The sequence below is a fragment of the Schistocerca serialis genome, chromosome 6 (genome assembly GCF_023864345.2).
Source record: "Schistocerca serialis cubense isolate TAMUIC-IGC-003099 chromosome 6, iqSchSeri2.2, whole genome shotgun sequence".
NCBI lineage: Eukaryota > Metazoa > Arthropoda > Insecta > Orthoptera > Acrididae > Schistocerca > Schistocerca serialis.
The window spans coordinates 626,899,587-626,921,372 of NC_064643.1; the positions used below are offsets into that span (position 1 = coordinate 626,899,587).

Consider the following 21,786-nt stretch of genomic DNA (forward strand, 5'->3'; position numbering starts at 1 on the left):
ATTATCGATTTCTTTGTACGATTTATGTCGGCGTCAATGTATTGTTTTCCGTAATCAGTAGCTATCTTGTCTTGCTCGATTATTAACACAAGCTAAATGGCGATGAACAAGCAGACATGTTGGAAGCATCATCAGATTTTTGTAGCTTTTCCTTCAAAAAGCACTGCGTCTTCAGGCCACAAGTGGCCCATCGGGACCATCCGACCGCCGCGTAAACCTCAGCCGAGGATGCGGATAGGAGGGGCGTGTGGTCAGCACACCGCTCTCCCGGTCGTTAAGATGGTTTTCTTTGGCCGGAGCCGCTACTATTCGGTCGAGTAGCTTCTCAATTGGCATCACGAGGCTGAGTGCACCCCGACAAATGGCAACAGCGCATGGCGGCCCGGATGGTCACCCATCCGAGTTCTGGCCATGCCCGACAGCGCTTAACTTCGGTGATCTGACGGGACCTGGTGTTTCCACTGCGGCAAGACCGTTGCCTTTTCCTTTAAAAGTGAGTTTAAAATACATCGGATCATTGAAACATGCCCCTGGAATACAAGAGGCACCTAATGGTTGTCTGGCCACAAGGGTGGCGGATCGTAATTTAACACCTTATTGACAGTGAAGTCATTAGCGACATTCGGGTTGGAAAACTGTTGTTGTTGTGGTCTTCACTCCTGAGACTGGTTTGATGCAGCTCTCCATGTTACTCTATCCTGTGCAAGCTTCTTCATCTCCCAGTACCTACTGCAGCCTACATCCTTCTGAATCTGCTTAGCGTATTCATCTCTTGGTCTCCGTCTACGATTTTTTAGCTCCACGCTGCCCTCCAGTACTAAATTGGTGATCCCTTGATGCCTCAGAACATGTCCTGCCAACCGATCCCTTCTTCCAGTCAAGTTGTGCCACAAACCCCTCTTCTCCCCAATTCTATTCAATACCTCCTCATTAGTTATGTGATCTACCCATCTAATCTTCAGCATTCTTCTGTAGCACTATATTTCGAAAGCTTCTATTCTCTTGTTGTCTAAGCTATTTATCGTCCATGTTTCACTTCCATACATGGCTACACTCCATACAAATACTTTCAGAAACGACTTCCTGACGCTTAAATCTATACTCGATGTTAACAAATTTCTCTTCTTCAGAAACGCTTTCCTTGCCATTGCCAGTCTACATTTTATATCCTCTCTACTTCGACCATCATCAGTTAGTTTGCTCCCCAAATAGCAAACTTCCTTTACTACTTTAAGTGTCTCATTTCAAAGAAAGAATTCTGCTGTTCATCATGTTTGGTTTCGGAATACTACATAAAATCTTAATTTGGTTGCTCAGATACGGATTCGAACCTCGTGCACCTGTAATACTAAACCACTGTCTTCCGCATAGCGCCAACTCAACCGGTGGGTTATATTTCGACACCGACACATGTGCCAGCTGTAGGAATGACTAATATGAATTATCATAGCTGGAAGTGCAATGTTTCGCTAAGTTCCAATGGTCTCTGTGGACCTGACGAAACGTTCACGTTAAAAGGGCCACTCTGACACCAGATCGGAGATGACAGAGAGATGGGCGAAATACTGAACTCGGTGGTCCGAAATTGCTCCACTGCGGTACATCTTAATGCATTTCCTGCTTTCAGTCATCACAAGAATACCGAAATGGCAAATATTCAGATGAGTGATCACGAAATAGAAAATGAACCAAAATCGGATAACAATGGAAAGGCATCTGGGGCGAATCAGATCTGCATCTACGTGACTACTCTGCAATACACATGTAAGTGCCTGGCAGAGGGTTCATCGAGCTGTCTTCAGTCTAATTCTCCATAGTTCCACTATCGAACAATGCGCACGTTAATGAACATTTAATTCTTTCCGTGCGGGCTCTGATTTTTCTTATTTTGATTAATGATCGTTTCTCTCTCTGTAGGTGGTCGTCAATAAAATCTTTTCTCAATCGTAGGAGTATTGTATTGTATGGAACCGGGGACCTAGAAACGGCGGAGAGGCTTCGTCCCCGCCGTAGCCTTCAGTGGTTCACAACCGCCCAACAAGCTACAGCAGTCCACCCACCTCACCGTCGCCCCACACCGAACCCAGGGTTATTGTGCGGTTCGGCCCCCAGTGGATTCCCCCCCCCCCCCCCTTCCGCCTCTCCTCCCCCCCCCCACCCTCCCCAGGAACGTCTTACACCAGATGAATGTAACCCCAATGTTTGCGTGTTAGAGTAATTATTGTGTACGCTTACGTGGAATAGTGTTTTTCATTGCAATCGCCGACATAGTGTAACTGAGACGGAATAAGCGGAACCAGCCCGCATCCAGCGAGGCAGATGGAAAACCGCTTTACAAACCATCCACAGACTGACCGGCGCACCGGACCTCGACACTAATCGACCGGGCGGATTCGTGCCGGGGAGGGGCACGCCTTCCCGCCCGGAAAGCAGTGCGTTAGACCGCACGGCTAACCGGGCGGGGCTTCGGAGGAGTAAGTTGGAGGTTTAAATTTCGTAAAATATTTTGCCGCAACGAATAACGTCTTTGTTTTAATGGCTGCGACCTCAAATTGCATATCATATCCACGACACGCTCGCGCCTATTTCGCTATAATACAAAACGAGCTGCCATTCTTTGAACTTTTTCTATCTCTTCCCGTACGTCCTCTCTGGTAGGCATCCCATACCTTGCAGCAATATTCTACAAGAGAAAGGACAAGCATAGTGTAGGCAATCTTTTTGTTAAATCTGTTCGAACTGTAGTGACAATGATGTATTTCAGACAATTAACAGAAATTAAAACGAAGAAGGAAAGATGAATAAAATGCTAATGTTCGGTTTCGGTTTCTGGCACACCCTTGAAAAGATGTTCTTGTCGAACTATCACTATGGAGATAGTACGCCAAACTGCAGAACTTTGGCCGTGGTGGCCAAGCGGTTCTAGGCGCTACAGTCTGGAACCGCGCGACCGCTACGGTGGCAGGTTCGAATCCTGCCTCGGGCATGGGTGTGTGTGATGCCCTTAGGTTAGTTAGGTTTAGGTAGTTCTAAGTTCTAGGGGACTGATGACCTCAGAAGTTAAGTCCCATAGTGCTCAGAGCCATTTTTGCAGAACTTTTTAAATATGCGCGCCACACTTGCTGAAACACAGCTGGGTAGGCTATCTATTTGTTATTTACGGGCGGCACGTGTGAGGTACCTCTTTCACATCTTTTCTAGCATCTAGTGAATATCGGCAGTTAAAACATAGCACGTGTGTTTTCGACCAATTATTGACAGAAATATGTATTGTGTTTCGACATGAACCAGAGGACCATTCGTTTTGTCTGTTACGAGCGGTCTATTCGTCATGTCTGAGGCAGTAGTAACCCACTAGGTACCATTAGAGTGCGTTGACCGCTTCCTCAGAGCATCGCCCGCCAGAGATTATGAAGGAAGGACGGTTAAGGATGACAACTTTAAGACGGTTTCTTTTTCGAGAGCGAAAGATACACGTAGTGAACTAGTCACAGGAACCAGACCATCATTCAGTTGAAATTTTATACGGGAAAGCAAGCTTCCTCATCGAATTTTACTGTAGAAAGCTTCTCGAGCTTCTCAGCCGAGTCATGTCATCGTGCTGTGGCAACGTTTCGACGAGTTTCCTACACGACATTTTCAGGCGAAGTTCCTTCCTTTATAGTCGCTGGACAGCACTTCTCTGCCGAGGACCCGACGGATGGGTCAGTAGCGTGCCAAAGACACGCCGCGGCAAATAAACAGGCAATGCCCTGGATTCGACAACCGGAAAACCCTTCACACCACCGAGCAACCGCTCATGCTGTGTCCTCCTCCCATCACCCATTCTGCACCCCGCCTTCCACGCCCTCTCCCACCTGCTACCGCACTGAACATGTCTCCCGGAGACACGTGATGGGTGTTAGGCAGCGAAGTCTGCGTTCCAGAGGCTGAACGAACTGGACACGAACCCGAGACTTTGCTCGAATAAGCCGTATTGCGAACTTGCCGAAACGTAGTGACAACACAACGACATAACTCAGCCAATAACCCGAGAAGATTTCGTCAGTTTAAGATGTAAGGAAACTACGGAAATCATTATGGAAATCGATAGGCAATTTAAGCGGCACACTGGATGAATGCATATGTAGACACAGATTCCATTGTAAGAGCACACTTCTCATACATCGATAAAGTGGATTACGATATCTTACAGTATAATATATTTATATCAACATCTATACTTTGCGAATCAAAAATGGCTCTGAGCACTATGGAACTCAACTTCTGAGGTCATTAGTCTCCTAGAACTTAGAACTAGTTAAACCTAACTAACCTAAGGACATCGCAAACATCCATGCGCGAGGCAGGATTCGAACCTGCGACCGTAGCGGTCTTGCGGTTCCAGACTGCAGCGCCTTTAACCGCACGGCCACTTCGGCCGGCCTTTGCGAATCAATATGTAGTACTTGGTAAAGGGTAACTTGATTTGTACCATTTATTAAGACTCGTGGATAAAGTGTCCGAAAAACTGCTGTTTGTACGTCTCTGTGCGAGCTGTTATTTTGCAAGATTCTTTCTGCAAGACCCGTACGGATGGACACGTCGAGTGCTTAAGAATATTCGAAGTTTTCTATCCTGCAATAAGATTCTTGAAGCTGCCTATGTAGGTTTTCGCGAGATGTACGGCGTCTAACTTCGAGTGTCTCCCGTTTAAGATTTTACAAGATTTCTGTTACACTGTCTTGTCCGTCAGACAACCTTGTGACCAGAATGAGATTTTCACTATGCAGCGGAGTGTGCGCTGATATGAAACTTCTTGGCAGATTAAAACTGTGTGCCGGACCGAGACACGAACTCGGGACCTTTGCCATTCGCGGGCAAGTGCTCTACCACGTGAGCTACACAAGCACGACTCGCGACCCGTCCTCACAGCTTCAGTTCTTTCAGTACCTCGTTTTCTACCTTCCAAACTTCACAGAAGCTCTTCTGCGAACCTGCAAGTCGTGCTTGGGTAGGTCAGATGGTACAGCACTCTCCCGCGAAAGGCAAAGGCCCTAAGTTCTAGGCTCGGTCCGGCTCACAGTTTTAATCTACCAGGAAGTCTCAACCATTCGGGCAGCTCTTCTTGGTACACACTCGATGTCTCCTCTTAGTCCGGCTGGATATCGATTCCATATGCTTGAGCGGCATTGAAGTACGGGACATAATGAAACGTCCATCTCGTCGGTTGCTCCGAGCTCCCGAGGCGTAGCGCGGTATCACATCCGCGGCCGTTGCCAGAACCCACGCACTCTTGGCAGTGCGAAGTAGGCGACACAAATCACGCGACGAACTGCTCCGCATATTTAATCAGAAACGTTTACTGGTGAACCTAGATTAATTATCTGCTCTACTAAACTTCCAAATCAATCGAAATAATGGTCGCCAACCTCACTTTGACGTGCGAGACGGGATTAAAATTTTCGCACCTCCAAAGTCAATAATTAAAAGCCCTGCAGTTTCAGAAAACAAAAAAATGGCTCCGAGCACTATGGGACTTAACTTTTGAGGTCATCAGTCCCCTAGAACTTAGAAATACTTAAACCTAACTAACCTAAGGACATCACACACATCCATGCCCGAGGCAGGATTCTAACCTGCGACCGTAGCGGTCGCGCGGTTCCATACTGTAGCGCCTAGAACCGCTCGGCCACCTCGGCAGGCTTCAGAAGACATTCCGAGTTCTGACCAATGGGCTAGAATATATTCATTGCTAACATTTCAGTACACTGCCTCCAACTGACTACTAGCAGCTCCATCCGGTAATCTCCACTTCAATGAAACAGGAATACAGTCTAAACTTAAGAAGGAAAGTGTCAGTCAAAATCATCACTCTGCTAAACATTCCCAAGTCCTTCTCGTTCACTGACCCAGCTAACTACAGGCTCGCTATCTGATGTAAGGGATCTGGCTACCGAGCCCTTGCATGCTAACTTGAAGCAACAGCAAAAGCTTACGACTATGCACGGGAACATACTTTTAGGAACTCTTATAAAGTAACTCGGTTGACCACGAGGGATACCCCTTTGCAGGGTTGTGAAATGCACTACAAAAACATCATCACCACGGCAGAGGGCCCACAAAGTCTACACTCCATGACGGCTGACGGGCGACTCCTTCACTTTATGAGTTCCAAGTATGGCCCACGGCATTATTTAACATTGATGCCTTTCAACCAATCCGAGTCAGGGCGAGAATGTAGGAGTTTTCATAGAGCGCTCCTCACTCCTACAAATAAAGCTTCTGCAAGGTGCTGCATCCTGGCAGGACGTCTTGCAGTTTGCCACAGATGTTGGAAAACACCAGACACCCTGAGGAAATTTCTCACCCTATAAATAAACTTGGTCGACTCGGATCACCACCCATTTAAGAGGATTAGAGAAAGACAGGTCCATTATCTTCAAGGCGAACAAAATCCTCTTCCCATGCATGGGCGGCCAGGAAATAATATGTTACAGTACGTTTTCTGTACCCAAGATGGAGTTTCCAGTGTCCTGCCAATGCCACGTGCTTTACCTGGAATTGAACTTATATGGTCGTTCCTCAACATACCTCTACACATTGACACCCCCAAAAATTTGCATAAGATGACTCGAATTGTGCCTCATTAATCATTTAATTAAGGGATATTACTTTTCGTGATGTGCACAGCATTGCATTTCTGTACACTAAGCGCCTGTTACCAGTCCTTGAACCAGACTGATACTGCGTCGAGATATACTGGCACTACATTACGTAACGCAGTTTTAACCAGACAGAATTTCCTCCCAGATGCCTCAATCGTCTGCAAAAAGCCTTAGAATGCAAACAGTAAGTTACTATCTGGTAGTAGGTTAATTTATGACTTGAAAAGCGACGGTCTTATAAGGCTCCACTAGGGTACGAAAGTGTCTGTAGGTGGCTCTCAATCAAGGATGACGTATTACAACGTGCCTGTAAGAAATTTTCGATCCAGTCGTAGACCTGGTTAGATATCTCATAGGAATATATACTGATGAGCCACTGACATACAATAGACATAAATCCTTCCAGGCTGCACTCGCATTCAGGAGGACAACGGTTCAATCCCGCGTCCGGCCGTTCTGATTTAGGTTTTCCGTGATTTCCCTAAATCGCTCCAGGCAAATGCCGGGATGGTTCCTTTGAACGGGCACTGCCGACTTCCTTCCCCTTCCTTCCCTAATCCGATGAGACCGATGACCTAGTTGTCTGGTCTCCTCCCCCAAAACAACCCAACCCTTCCAGGCGATAGCATCATCATTTGGCGGAAAATGACTGTTTGTCAGACACACACATGCTGCATGTAGTATCAGTGAATATCGTGTCCGTGTCTAGAATGGGGAAGAAAATCTATCTGAGTTTGACCGAGTACAGATAGCAATCGCCCGGAGACTCGGCACGAGAATTTCGGAAACTGCACTACTTGTCCGGTGTTCGAGGAGTCCTGTGTTTAGCGTCTTCAGGGCGACCACTCTTCATTACAGATGTCAAACGTCTTAGGCTGTGCAGACTGGTAAAACAGGACAGGCGGCGAACTATTGCGGAACTAGCATCAGACGTTAATGCTGGACAGAGTACAAGGGTGCCAATGTTAACACCACGACATGGGCAACTACGACTGAAATGGACACGTGACCGTCGGCACTGGACGCTGGCAGAGTGGCAGAGCACTGATGAATCCCAATATGTATTTCATCATGCCGATGGGAGGGCGTGAATCCATCTTCCAGGGGAACAGCTCAAAATGGTTCAAATGGCTCTGAGCACAATAGGAATTAACTTCTGAGGTCATCAGTCCTCTAGACTTAGTACTACTTAAACCTAACCAACCTAAAGACATCACACACATCCATGCCCGTGGCAGGATTCGAACGTGCGACCGTAGCGACTGTAGCGCCTAGAACCGCTCGGCCACCCCGGCCGGTGGGAACAGCTCCTTGACACCTGTACTGCGGGACGGAGACAAGCTGGTGGCGGCTCCATTATGATCTGTGGAACATTCACGAGGGCATCCACGGGCCCAGCGGAGCTCTTGCAAGGCACCATGGCGCCAAGGAGTATCGTGCACTGGCTGCAGACCACCTACATACCTTCATAACCATCATGTTACCGACGGCAGATGCATTTTTTAAGAAGATAATGCGCCATGTCAAAAGACCAGGAGTGTGATGGAGTGGTTCGAGGAACACACTAGCAAGTTCCAATTGATGAACTTGATGAACCAACTCGCCAAATCTGACCCCGATCGAACACATTCGGGATGTGAATTGAACGTGGCGTCAGAGTTCATCGCCTCTTCCCGGTATTTACAGGAATTAGGCGACTCGTGTGTGCAGATGTGGTGCCAACTCCCTCCGGCGCCCTACCGAAGCCTCACTGCTTCCGTGCCACGACGCGTCGCTGCTGTTATCCGTGCCAAAGTTGGACATACCAGCTGTTAGGTATGTGGTCGTAATGTTCTGGCTGATCAAATGGTTCAAATGGCTCTGAGCACTATGGGACTCAACTGCTGAGGTCATTAGTCCCCTAGAACTTAGAACCAGTTAAACCTAACTAACCTAAGGACATCACAAACATCCATGCCCGAGGCAGGATTCGAACCTGCAACCGTAGCGGTCACGCGGTTCCAGACTGAAGCGCCTTTAACCGCTTGACACACATGCTTGAAATGATAATCGCTTTTACTGAAAAGCGCCCAAAAAGGCCAAAAAATGACAATTCATGTCATACGGAAGCACTAACTAACGCAACAGTTCATCTTTTAGCAAAGACCATGTCCTTTGTAACAAATGTCCAACATCTTAGCCGTCTTCATCAACAATACCTGTAGTCGAGGGACAAGTTGCGAACAGCACAGAATAGCATATCTGTAGGTATGGTGAGAAACTGCCATCGGATGTTGTATTTCAGCACCTCTAACGAGCACTCCGTCTTCAGGCCACGAGTGGCCTACCTGGACCATCCGACCGCCGTGTCATCCTCCGTGGGGGATGCGGATGGGAGGGGCGTGGGATCAGCACACCGCTCTCCCGGTCGTTATGATGGTATTCTTGACCGAAGCCGCTACTATTCGGTCGAGTAGCTCCTCAATTGGCATCACGAGGCTGAATGCACCCCGAAAAATGGCAACAGCGCATGGCGGCCTGGATGGTCACCCGTACAAGCACCGACCACGCCCGACAGCGCTTAACTTCGGTGGTCTGACGGCAACCGGTGTAACCACTGCGGCAAGGCCGTTGCCTCAGCACCTCTAACGAGGTCAGACGGTTTCGGTAGATCTGCGAAGTCAGGTAACCCCACAACCAGTAATCAGGTCTGGGGACCTGGGAGGCCAAGCTTGACGGAAGTGGCAGTTCAGCACGCGATCCTCACCAAGCGATGTGCGCAAGAATCCTTCACATGTGTAGCAGTATTGGGTGGATCGCCATCCTGGATGAAAGTCGTACCTTCCAGCAGGATTTTCTGCCAGGCTAGGAATGATGCAATTCTGCGACATATCGGCATACCTCGCATCCGTCCCGCTGACAGTTTGAAAAGCAGCACCCTCCGTTTCCTGGAAGAAAAAGAACACGATCACGATTGATATGGTAAATTCACGCCACAAGGTGACTTTCTGGACATGCAGTGGGATTTCCACCACAGTTATAGGATTTTCAGTAACTCGAATCATGCAGTTATGGGTGTTGATAGACCCTCGGAGTGTGAAGTGCGCTTCGTCGGTCGACAATGCGTTTGGCAACCAGTCAGCTTCCCTCAATTTTTGAAGTGCTCACACCGCAAACGCTTTCCACTTCACATAATCAGTTCATGATGGCGCTGGATTTTGTACGGATAGCATAGGAGGGTACACCTTACTGCTCCCTAAAATTAGTGCTTGGAATGCCGGTGTGACGTGCGACTGCACGAGCGCCGACTTCACCATGCGGAGACGAACCCTCTGAAGTCTCCAGTTCTTCCTGAACTATCTGAGCAGCAGTGGCATTTGTGCCATGTCGTCCACTAATGGGCCAATCGTTTAAACAACACGTGGCTTCGAACCTCGTGATTGTGTTCCTCACAGCGACACTTGTCACAAGGCATTTACCCACTGGAACACCCTTCTTATGGCGATAGGATTTTAAAGCTGCAGTAGCGGATTCCCCATTATCATAGCAAAGCTTCGCTACGAGTACCTGTTCTGGTAAAGTCAACATGCTGCGACTACGGGCGCAACTGTCTCCCTCTCTCACTACAGCTCATTTGATACACGGTTTTCATAGAGCATCACTGACATGTTGCTGTCCATCGCCATCTGTTGGCCGGTTTTTGCATTAGTTTTTGGTTTCAATAAAACCCCATGTCATTGTGGGAATTTGTGGTCAAGTTTTATCTCTTTACCTTCATTAATCCGTGAATTGGTCCATTTGTAAATCTTAATGGTCTTTTGGCTCACCAGGTGTTTTCCTTAAAAGGCATCACTTTTCTACTGAACGAAAAGCTACTCTACAACTATCATACCAACCGGATTTCCTTTATACTTGGCACTAAGGATATCACGAATTTAATTTCACATCATCGGCAACGACTCCGATTTCCATGAAGAAGGTTCTCTCTTTCTAAGTAAATTTTAATGTTTGATCCTAAAGTGTGTTCTAAGATTCTGCTACAAATAGATGTGAGTGAATGGAAAATGAAGTGCTTCTATGGGCTGGAAATAACAGTCAAACGCATGAAAAATTCAGGTTTATTAAACCCTGACCATGGTTTCGACAGTTTTAAAACTGTCTTCTTCGGAAGGTATTGCACCTACTACCAAATATTACGACACTGTGTGCAGAACAGAGATGGTTTCATTACAGTAAGAAAAATTGCAAGATACGTTTACAAATAATTTTAGTGAAACATACTCACACAGAATCCCATGTAATCTGTGTCCTATGTGGCAGTCGTTGAATCTGTCTGGTATATGCGCGTGTCATCCACTTAACCGCCATTTAAAATACACTATGCGCAGTTGCTGAAGCGCAGCCATGTTTGAAATCTTCACTTATTGTAATGATACCATCTGTGTTCCACACACAACGTCGTAGTATTTGTTAACATGTACAATACCTTCTGAAGAAGACAGTTTTAAAGCTGTCGAAACCATGGTCAAGCTTTAATACACCTGTATTTTGCAACTTTTGGCTGTTATTTCCAATCCATTGAAGATCTTGCATGCACAGTTGCTGAAGCAACGTCGTGTTTAAAATCTTGAAACGCTTCTGTTGTTTGGCTTGTAGTTTTGTTGGATTATTTGAAATTTGAACCTTCTTTGTGCGCTTGTGTGAGAGTAATGAAAAACAGGAACAGAAATCAGGTGGAACCAGTACATAAAATTAGAATGCACTCCTCTGCTAAATGCTGTTTAAGGAGCAACTGTGAATGGGCAAAATCTCAGAGGCGGCAAAGGACACCAAGCAGTAGTCGACAACGACGCAAATTTATCTCATTCTAAAGCTAAGTAGCGGTGATGAGAAAAAGGATGTCTTGGGGAATATTGAACTTGTAGTGAAGAAACGGAAAGAGTTCGGTTGAGATAACTTTCTCACACTTTTGTAATCACGTACCGAGGAGCATCTGTTTCACGCGACATATCACTCGACATATGTGAAGGTTTATTAATTTAGATTTTTTCCTTTATTAATTTAATTCCCAAGTTCTTTCCCTTTCAGTTGCATCTCACCTAATTCGATTTTGATTTAATTATGTTTGCGTGGTTGTGGTGTGGATTAACAGTATACAAATGCGGCTTCATACTATTAATCGGTGCGATAATATTAAATGTATAATTATGCAGACCACCTTGATCATACCCCGTCAGTCCAAAACATCTCTAGACTGGAATAACGATAGACAGAGAAAAATTAAGATGATGGTTTTAATGTTTCCCATGTTCTACTTAGTGTCCCCTCACTTGATCTCAACGCATAGGGCATTCATACACCCGCATGAAACTGTAAGAAATGTTCTTCTTTTGGATACTGTTCAGGTCTCCAGTCACATTGGCTAGAATGTCTGTTATATCGTCAAAGCGTTGACACGTCATGTGAATTTCTGCACTCTTTCGTCTTGTGGTAGGTTCGTATTGACAGCAACAGTGTGACGAAAAGAATTGCATTTCAATGAAGTCGAGGCAGCCGTCTAGACGTCATTGGTTTTGTTTGGGAGACAAGGTGTCTGGGACAAGTTTTACACACATTTTCCTCTTTCCCAAAATATTCTGAAGAAAGTCTTGGACACCTGATTTAGAGATGTTGCTCTGCTGTGATTTGTGGATTTGTAAAACCCAGCGTTGACGCATCACGGCCACACGTCCACTACTTGTCACTGCCTGCTGTAATGGTTCTTTATTTACGTGACCATTACGGCACTCCAACCCCAGTTCTCGCTACCAATAATATCGTACTACTTTTCTGCGAAGTAACAGACATATTTTTGTGACAATATTCACATTTGGTTTTATTAATGTATAGGTACTCCGATGTATCGATATATTACGATGATATGGTTCTTGTGTGTATTCATTTCTGTGAAACTGTCATAATCTTTGACTTAATTTGTGACTATTTTCGCACGAATGCGCACAGAGCAGTCTTTGTTTCACTTTCCAGACGTTAAGTTGTTATTTCGTTTTGAAAGAGAACGGTCAAGTCTTGTGTTTGGTTAAAGTGGAAATTAAATGTATGAAGATTGATACAAAACTGTTTTCTTGATGATGTGACAAGTAAGAAGAAGTACAGGGTGATTCAAAAAGAATACCACAACTTTAGGAATTTAAAACTCTGCAACGACAAACGGCAGAGCTAAGCACTATCTGTCGTCGAATTAAGGGAGCTATAAAGTTTCATTTAGTTGTACATTTGTTCGCTTGAGGCGCTGTTGACTAGGCGTCAGCGTCAGTTGATGCTAAGATGGCGACCGCTCAACAGAAAGCTTTTTGTGTTATTGAGAACGGCAGAAGTGAATCGACAACAGTTGTTCAGCGTGCATTTCGAACGAAGTATGGCGTTAAACCTCCTGATAGGTGGTGTATTAAACGTTGGTATAAACAGTTTTCTGTGCCATTTCAGCCAATAAAGTTTTTGGTCCCTTTTTCTTCGAAGGTGCTACTGTAACTGGACTACAGTATCTGGAGATGTTAGAGAATTCGCTGTTCCCTCAGCTCGAACAAGAAGCACAACAATTCATATTTCAGCAGGATGGAGCGCCACCACATTGGCACTTATCTGTCCATAACTACCTGAACGTCAACTACCCGAGGCGATGGATCGGCCGCCAGGCAGCCCGTGACAGAGCACTTCATCACTGGCCTCCAAGAAGCCCTGATCTTACCCCCTGCGATTTTTTCTTATGGGGGTATGTTAAGGATATGGTGTTTCGGCCACCTCTCCCAGCCACCATTGATGTTTTGAAACGAGAAATAACAGCAGCTATCCAAACTGTTACGCCTGATATGCTACAGAGAGTGTGGAACGAGTTGGAGTATCGGGTTGATATTGCTCTAGTGTCTGGAGGGGGCCGTATTGAACATCTCTGAACTTGTTTTTGAGTGAAAAAAAAAACTTTTTAAATACTCTTTGTAATGATGTATAACAAAAGGTTATATTATGTTTCTTTCATTAAATACACATTTTTAAAGTTGTGGTATTCTTTTTGAATCACCCTGTATATGTGAATTTACAAGAAGTTTAATAAAAATGTGGATCGTGAACACCAAGTCAAAAATTATTTCTACCATACCAATGTTCTGATCTGAGATTGTTTTATCATTAAATTTTCCTGAAAACCGCATTTGTTAGGTCTTCAAACATTGCTATAATACAGATCGGGACCTTCTAGTAGTCTAAGTGGAATCACCCTAGAATCAACAAGATGAGCCTTAAAAACTTCGACGAAATCTACGTGGGAATCCATCCAAGATAAGTGCCAAAATTAATGACTTTTTTACAGTGACTTCATTATTTACGTTCTGACGATACCATCCACATCAATAACTTTGTTGTTGCCTGATAAAGCGAACATATACTGCTTGAGAAACGTTATTAATCTGATTTCTAACCTACTTTGCAAGTGGTGGTATTGTTAGACTGCTCATAATTGACTGGTCGAGTGCATATCTGTATTTGCTAGCTCAAGCTGCCACCGTAGTTACTGCACTAAGGTCGATTATACACCAGGAATAAAATCAGTCTCGGAACTTACTAGAAGGCCGGTTTAGTTTATGTATTATACGCCTTCTTTGTCCATGAAACACACCAACTTGCCAGACGGCAGTTAAATGCGTCGCAGTTTCCACGACTTCAGAAACTTGACCAGCTGCTGTGACCTCCAGACAGCGCTGCTACTTTGCAAAGGTGGCTTCTGCAGTCGCGTGATGGCGCTCATTACGGAGTCTACCTGCTTTCCGTTGCGGCTTTGCTGCAGGAGCACGGTAACCAAACAATTCCGCTGTCGTGTTTGTCTTCCGCAGGCCGTAACTCTTCCGCACTGTAATAAGGCGCCCTAGCACTTACGAGAAGACCGGATATTTTCCTCCCTGACTTCCATTCGACAATTCTCAACAGGGATTGCTGTCGGCCGAGTTGTTTTGGGGATGCTGAATATGGGTCCAATCTGTCGGTCCAGAAGAAAACAAGGCATGATGTGCAGTCGCCACCAAATATTAGTGAATTGTTTTGGCGCCTTTTAGATGATCCTGGCCGGCTGCGGTGCCCGAGCGGTTCTAGGCGCTTCAGTCCGGAACTGCGGGACTGCTACGCTCGCAGGTTCGAATCCTGCCTCGACCATGGATGTGTGTGATGTCCTTAGGTTAGTTAGGTTTAAATAGTTCTAAGTTCTTGGGGACTGATGTCTTCAGATGTTAAGTCCCATAGTGCTCGGAGCCATTTGAACCATTTAGACGATCTTGTGTATCCAAAAGAAGTTTTATGGAGATTTTGCCGAGAAACCGAGTAGGCCAGCTAAGAAGCCCACCTGATTTTCCTCTAACAACAATGTAATAATAGTGATCAGTTTGTGAAGAGCAGCATTAAGATACTCATAAAGGATAAGACCCCACCCAGACCGTAGCTTAAGTCAGAAATGTTTCTCAGCCAGAACGCCAACTTTTTAACGTAATTGAAAAATGGTCTTTTGAAACGATCAAAGTTGCTATACTGACTGTAAGGTTTTATTTTGATACTAGCTCCGTTCAACAGCTCATTACTTGGCACATACATTGTGACAGAAAACTTTTTTTTTATATAGATGAACGGTATTGAGCCCCACATTTTTATTAATGGTATAACTGCTTAAACAGCTGGCAAATTACACACAAGATGCTCATTTTCGACCCGAAGTGGCAATCCCTGATGGCTTATGAGTTATCTTCAGGAAAAATTTAGCTAAGGTAAACACAGATTTTATAAAGCAGAAGCGAGCAGAAAGAATGTAGGTGTAATGCAGTTAGTCGTATGTCTTGCAGAGATAACTTAAAAGAATCATGGAGTTATTATACTTAGTTCTCATTATATTTGCTCATTAATGATATTTGTTGGTAATAACAGAAATCAGTTTCAGCTGAACACTGTGCTGCATGATTTCAGTGCAAAACTCAAGAACAGTTTTCACGTAGACTTTACCTCTTCACGTAGAGTCCATAATGGAGTTATGTCCTCTAATGCAAAGATATTCAACAAGCCCCTATCTAACATAAAACAAGTGCTTCAATTCTTGAAAGTTCAAAAGAAAATTAAAAACTTCTTTCGTTAGCCATTCTGTTTACGAATTATCTGATTATCTAGATTCCGGAATTGAAAATTCCTATTAGCTGACTGGTAAGTAGTGGTGTTCATTAAAAAGCGCAAAGCGAATAGTAAGGTACTGTCAACAGTCCTCTGTTGTTTCATATCCAGACAAAATTTGTCTTTCAGACATATCAATGTTAGTCAGTTACATCTTACAGGGATTATGTGAACGATTCTTTTATCTAAATGACGTTGAACGAGTTAGTTTTCAGGATATGGCTATGTGATTAACGTTAATATTTATTAACATATTTTTGTCCTACCACACATAAAAAGCAGAGTTGTTTTTACAGGCTACCATTTCTTAAATAAATATTCGTCCATAGAATGGAAGGGACTGTCCAGAAACTAATTTAAGTTAGATTTAAATCTTGATTTGCTACCTGTTACACATTTTATGTTATTCGTCAAATGATCAAAAAGTGTTGTTGTTTCATATTGAATTTCTTTCCGAGCCACTAGCAGCTTTAATAATGGGCAATAAAGATCATTCTTTCCTCTAGTGTTGTAGATATGGACTCACAGTTCTTCTCAAATTGTGTTGTATTAATGTCAGTGTTAAGCTAATAGTAGGAGGGAAGAAGCTGCTATTTAATATATCTGAGAAAGCTTTAGGTTTTTATTCAAATTAGGGACTTTCCTGCTAAGTTAATAGGTTATATTTACCTGACATAAGCACATACAGTGTTAAGCAGTTTACTGAATGTTTCCTTTTCTTTTGTTAAGCTATATATTGATCCATGGACATTTTCCTTCTTGACAGAATCTACGAAATTCTGTGGACGAATAAATTAATGAATGGATTACGGCAGCTTCTCTTATTATCACATTAACGTGCAAACCAAGTAATGAACGCTTCCAAATGAAAAACAGTGCACTGAAATACATGTTTTGATTGGTGGACGACTACGAAGACCCAGTGGACGATAACAGTTTACGGTCTTTGTCGAAGTTGCAGATGTCGCGCTGGAGCAAGATTTCGGATTTTCGTGGCCAGTATCGAACCACAGTTGATCTGGATCTCCTGGCTTGGTTTGAATGTTGTCAACTGTATCATTTCCTGAAATGAAAACAGACCAATTCGGGTATTCCAAACGTTGAGGGGTTGTTAATGAGTATATTAAAACGTGGGACAACTTGACCAGTCAGCGTGGTAAACCTTCGGAATTCTAAATGGCTTAATGCAGAGAAAAAAATGCTGCGGAAAGCGTCATAAACGTCTGTGACAGATTCCTTTATCCTCAACTTACTCTGTTGTGGAATCAGGAAAGGCTTCAGCTGCGGCATGTGAATTCTGTTAGGACCTGGAATATCGTGGTTTCTCTACGCCGGATTAAAACACAGAACAACGGTCCGTTGACGAACCAGAATTCCGCGTTTGGGATACTTTCTCTTTCCCACGTCAGGCTTTCCATAACTTCCTGCACTGTTAAACGTAGTCACTTACTAGTCTGTTCTGGACAAAAGGTCACTTCTAAGTAAAATCCTCTGTTTCCGGTCGTCCACGTGAGTAGAACACTATTCAGTGAAACATTTCGTCAGTGTCTTCATCTACATATACTTGATTACTACGCAGTTCACACTTGAGTATTAGGCAGACGGTCGATAGTACCACTTACAGATCATTTCTCTATTGTTCTACTGTCGCATATCACATGAGGAAAAATGAAGGCGTAGACCATTGTGAGTGAGCTCTGATTTCTTTTATTTTTAGTTACGTAATCGAGGTGATGATTACACCTAAGTGCCCACAGTATTTCGATCGCCGATCCACGCCCCATATTTAAGAGTTGCACTCGCTCCTGGTCTTCAGTTGACTTTAATGAATTTCCCCAGCCTGAAAACCTAGAACTCAATAAAACGTATTTTAAAATACGAAGATGTGTCTTTTCTACCACCAGCCAACGCCATTTATCTGTGAAACTCTACATTTGTGAGCAATCTATGTTTGAAGCTTGAGGAATTTGTAGAAAGCAGGAGCACAATTAGCTCAAAAAAGAATACCGAGTAGGAGACAATTATAGACATCAAATTCAGAAGACTTAGAAATGAGTTATTACCGGTGAAAAAGCTTAACGTTAGTTTGAAACAATATGTGTTAATCCATGCAGTACTTACACAGCTACATTTTACAAAACAGAATTTGATGTGTTCTCAGGCGTTTTTCTCTTAGCCGTCATCAAAGAGGAAATATGGTATTTTCATGAACTGATTGAAACACATCTGAATGGAACGACTCGTGACAAATATCTGGATAATGTGGTCACTGCAGTTGTTGATACTGACTTCTGCAGTGCAGATACACCAACAGTCACTACAATTTCCATACGTCCACGCTTTTCTCTCTAAAATGTGCTCACTGATCCCTTCCGCTGCGTTTTAATCACTGCACTGAAATTCCACCTTTGCACTGTTTGAGAACTTTCTTCCGCCCCATGGAATATAGTAGTTAGGAGGCAGTCTCATCGCCTCCAAGGAGGATCGCTGAGAAGACAAGGAATTTGGAAATTTGTGGTAAGGTCCTATGGGACCAAACTGCTGAGATCATTGGTCCCTACTCTTACATACTACTTAAACTAACTTACACTAAGGACAACACATAACCATGCACGAGGGAGGACTCGAACCTTCGACGAGGGGGCAGCTGCTCGAAGAGACAGGGCATTGCCTAGAGACTGCTCGGTAGTTTACACCAAGAAATACCGGCAGATCTCGGTTGCAGTGCAGATGACGAGAGACTGTTCCGCTGGTCCTAAGCGCTCTCCATCAGCGGGACGCAACGGAACTCGTAGGTTGATGGTCGAGGATCCAGCGGAGGCATCGGCAGGAACCGGCTAAGACCAGGGGTAAAACAGAAGCCACTCCCTAAATGTTCTGTGTTCCATTAGAGTCACCACAGTGACTTCTTCTCAAGCCGGCCACTCACATTTGTCACCAGTTGCGTATGTGATCAATCCCTCCTCACATAATCACGAGTCATTACGAACACACGTGGCTGCCCTCGGAAACGGCCACGTGCATGAGACACTCGCTCCTGTAACGTGTCACGTTGTCGATGGGTGTGAAACACACTACTGTCTTTTATTATTATTATTTTATTATTTATTTTATGGCCTTCATTGGACCACTGTAGTCAAAAATACAAAGTTCTAAACAAGTTGTTACACAGGGATACAATCTGGTTTGACAATAACTTAATATGATATTTAGGTAATATAATTATTAGAGGCTATTCTTATATGAAAGGTGTTTTGCTCTTCTGTCTGCCCAATATTTCTTCATTCTTTCAGATACACTCCTGGAAATTGAAATAAGAACACCGTGAATTCATTGTCCCAGGAAGGGGAAACTTTATTGACACATTCCTGGGGTCAGATACATCACATGATCACACTGACAGAACCACAGGCACATAGACACAGGCAACAGAGCATGCACAATGTCGGCACTAGTACAGTGTATATCCACCTTTCGCAACAATGCAGGCTGCTATTCTCCCATGGAGACGATCGTAGAGATGCTGGATGTAGTCCTGTGGAACGGCTTGCCATGCCATTTCCACCTGCCGCCTCAGTTGGACCAGCGTTCGTGCTGGACGTGCAGACCGCGTGAGACGACGCTTCATCCAGTCCCAAACATGCTCAATGGGGGACAGATCCGGAGATCTTGCTGGCCAGGGTAGTTGACTTACACCTTCTAGAGCACGTTGGGTGGCACGGGATACATGCGGCAGTGCATTGTCCTGTTGGAACAGCAAGTTCCCTTGCCGGTCTAGGAATGGTAGAACGATGGGTTCGATGACGGTTTGGATGTACCGTGCACTATTCAGTGTCCCCTCGACGATCACCAGTGGTGTACGGCCAGTGTAGGAGATCGCTCCCCACACCATGATGCCGGGTGTTGGCCCTGTGTGCCTCAGTCGTATGCAGTCCTGATTGTGGCGCTCACCTGCACGGCGCCAAACACGCATACGACCATCATTGGCACCAAGGCAGAAGCGATTCTCATCGCTGAAGACGACACGTCTCCATTCGTCCCTCCATTCACGCCTGTCGCGACACCACTGGAGGCGGGCTGCACGATGTTGGGGCGTGAGCGGAAGACGGCCTAACGGTGTGCGGGACCGTAGCCCAGCTTCATGGAGACGGTTGCGAATGGTCCTCGCCGATACCCAAGGAGCAACAGTGTCCCTAATTTGCTGGGAAGTGGCGGTGCGGTCCCCTACGGCACTGCGTAGGATCCTACGGTCTTGGCGTGCATCCGTGCGTCGCTGCGGTCCGGTCCCAGGTCGACGGGCACTTGCACCTTCCGCCGACCACTGGCGACAACATCGATGTACTGTGGAGACCTCACGTCCCACGTGTTGTGCAATTCGGCGGTACGTCCATCCGGCCTCCCGCATGCCCACTATACGCCCTCGCTCAAAGTCCGTCAACTGCACATACGGTTCACGTCCACGCTGTCGCGGCATGCTACCAGTGTTAAAGACTGCGATGGAGCTCCGTATGCCACGGCAAACTGGCTGACACTGACGGCGGCGGTGCACAAATGCTGCGCAGCTAGCGCCATTCGACGGCCAACACCGCGGTTCCTGGTGTGTCCGCTGTGCCGTGCGTGTGATCATTGCTTGTACAGCCCTCTCGCAGTGTCCGGAGCAAGTATGGTGGGTCTGACACACCGGTGTCAATGTGTTCTTTTTTCCATTTCCAGGAGTGTATTTTCTTTCTTTCTTCATCTGAGAAAACTCTTCCTGTACTCCTTTTATTGATTTTCATTTGTAGTCTGGTTTGCGGCTCTTGCAGTATTCTGGTTTTCTCTGTCTTGTTTTTTAGGTCATCTACTGTAATTTGAAGTTCTTTCATATCTTCCTTAATTTCTGTGATCCATTTAATGTCGCTCTTGCTATTCCAAAATTTATTTTTTATTTTTTTACTAATTCTGTTTTCTGGAGTTCTCATCAGATGTCCAAAGAATGAGATGCGTTTCTTCCTGATTGTGCTCAGGACTGGTTCTATTTTCTTATATACTGTTTCATTTGATGCTATTCTCCAATGTCCATTTATTTTATACTGTTTATTTATACATGTCCTAATTATTCTTCTTTCTATTTTTAGTATTCTGTCAATTTCTGCTGTATTAGTTGTTTTGAAGATAGTTTCAGCTGCATACGTCATTTCTGGTTGTGTAACTGTTTTATAGTGTTTTAATTTTGCATCTATAGATAGGCTTTTTTTGTTGTATGTAGTTTTGGTAATGTAATTTGCATAGTTCAGTTTTTTTATTCTATTTTGCCATGATGGCTTCTCATTTACATTGTATGTTATTATTTCGCCTAAATATTTACATTTATCAACAATTTTGATTTCCTGTTCTCCTATTGTAATTTTGTTTGCAAGTGGTTGATTAGTTAGCATAATTCCGTTTTTTCAAATGATATTCTAAGGCCTCCTTTCTCTGCTATTTCTTGTAGTGATTTCACTTGTTGCCTGGCTTCTTGAACGGTGTTGGCTAGGAGAGCAAGATCATCAGCGAATCCCAAGCAGTTTAAGCTAATATCATATTTGCACTTCCAATTCTTATCCTCTTTGGATTGTCCTTGTACCATTCTCTCATTATGTATTCCAGTGCACAGTTGAAAAGTAATGGTGATAGGCAGTCACCTTGTCTTAAGCCTGTTTTTATGAGGAATGGTTCCGAAATTTCTCCTCTAAACTTCACTTTTGATTTGGTGTTGGTTAGAGTGAGTTGTATTATTTTAATTAGTTTTGGATGGAGACCTAGATTTCTTAAAATTTTTAATACTGAAGGTCTGTGGAGAAAGTCATATGCCTTCTTAAAATCTACAAATGTTATTGCCAGAGGTTTGTTCCGTTTCTTGTAGTATGCCATAATCAATTTTAAACTAATTATCTGCTCTGCACAGCTTCTCCATGGTCTGAAACCTCCCTGATATTCCGCT

General features: G+C 44.5%; 1 pseudogene; it reads right to left on the reverse strand.

The window, feature by feature from the left end:
• Positions 1-362: 362 nt before the first annotated feature.
• On the reverse strand, positions 363-480 carry LOC126485347 (5S ribosomal RNA; annotated as a pseudogene).
• Between the last annotated feature and the right edge of the window lie 21,306 nt (positions 481-21,786).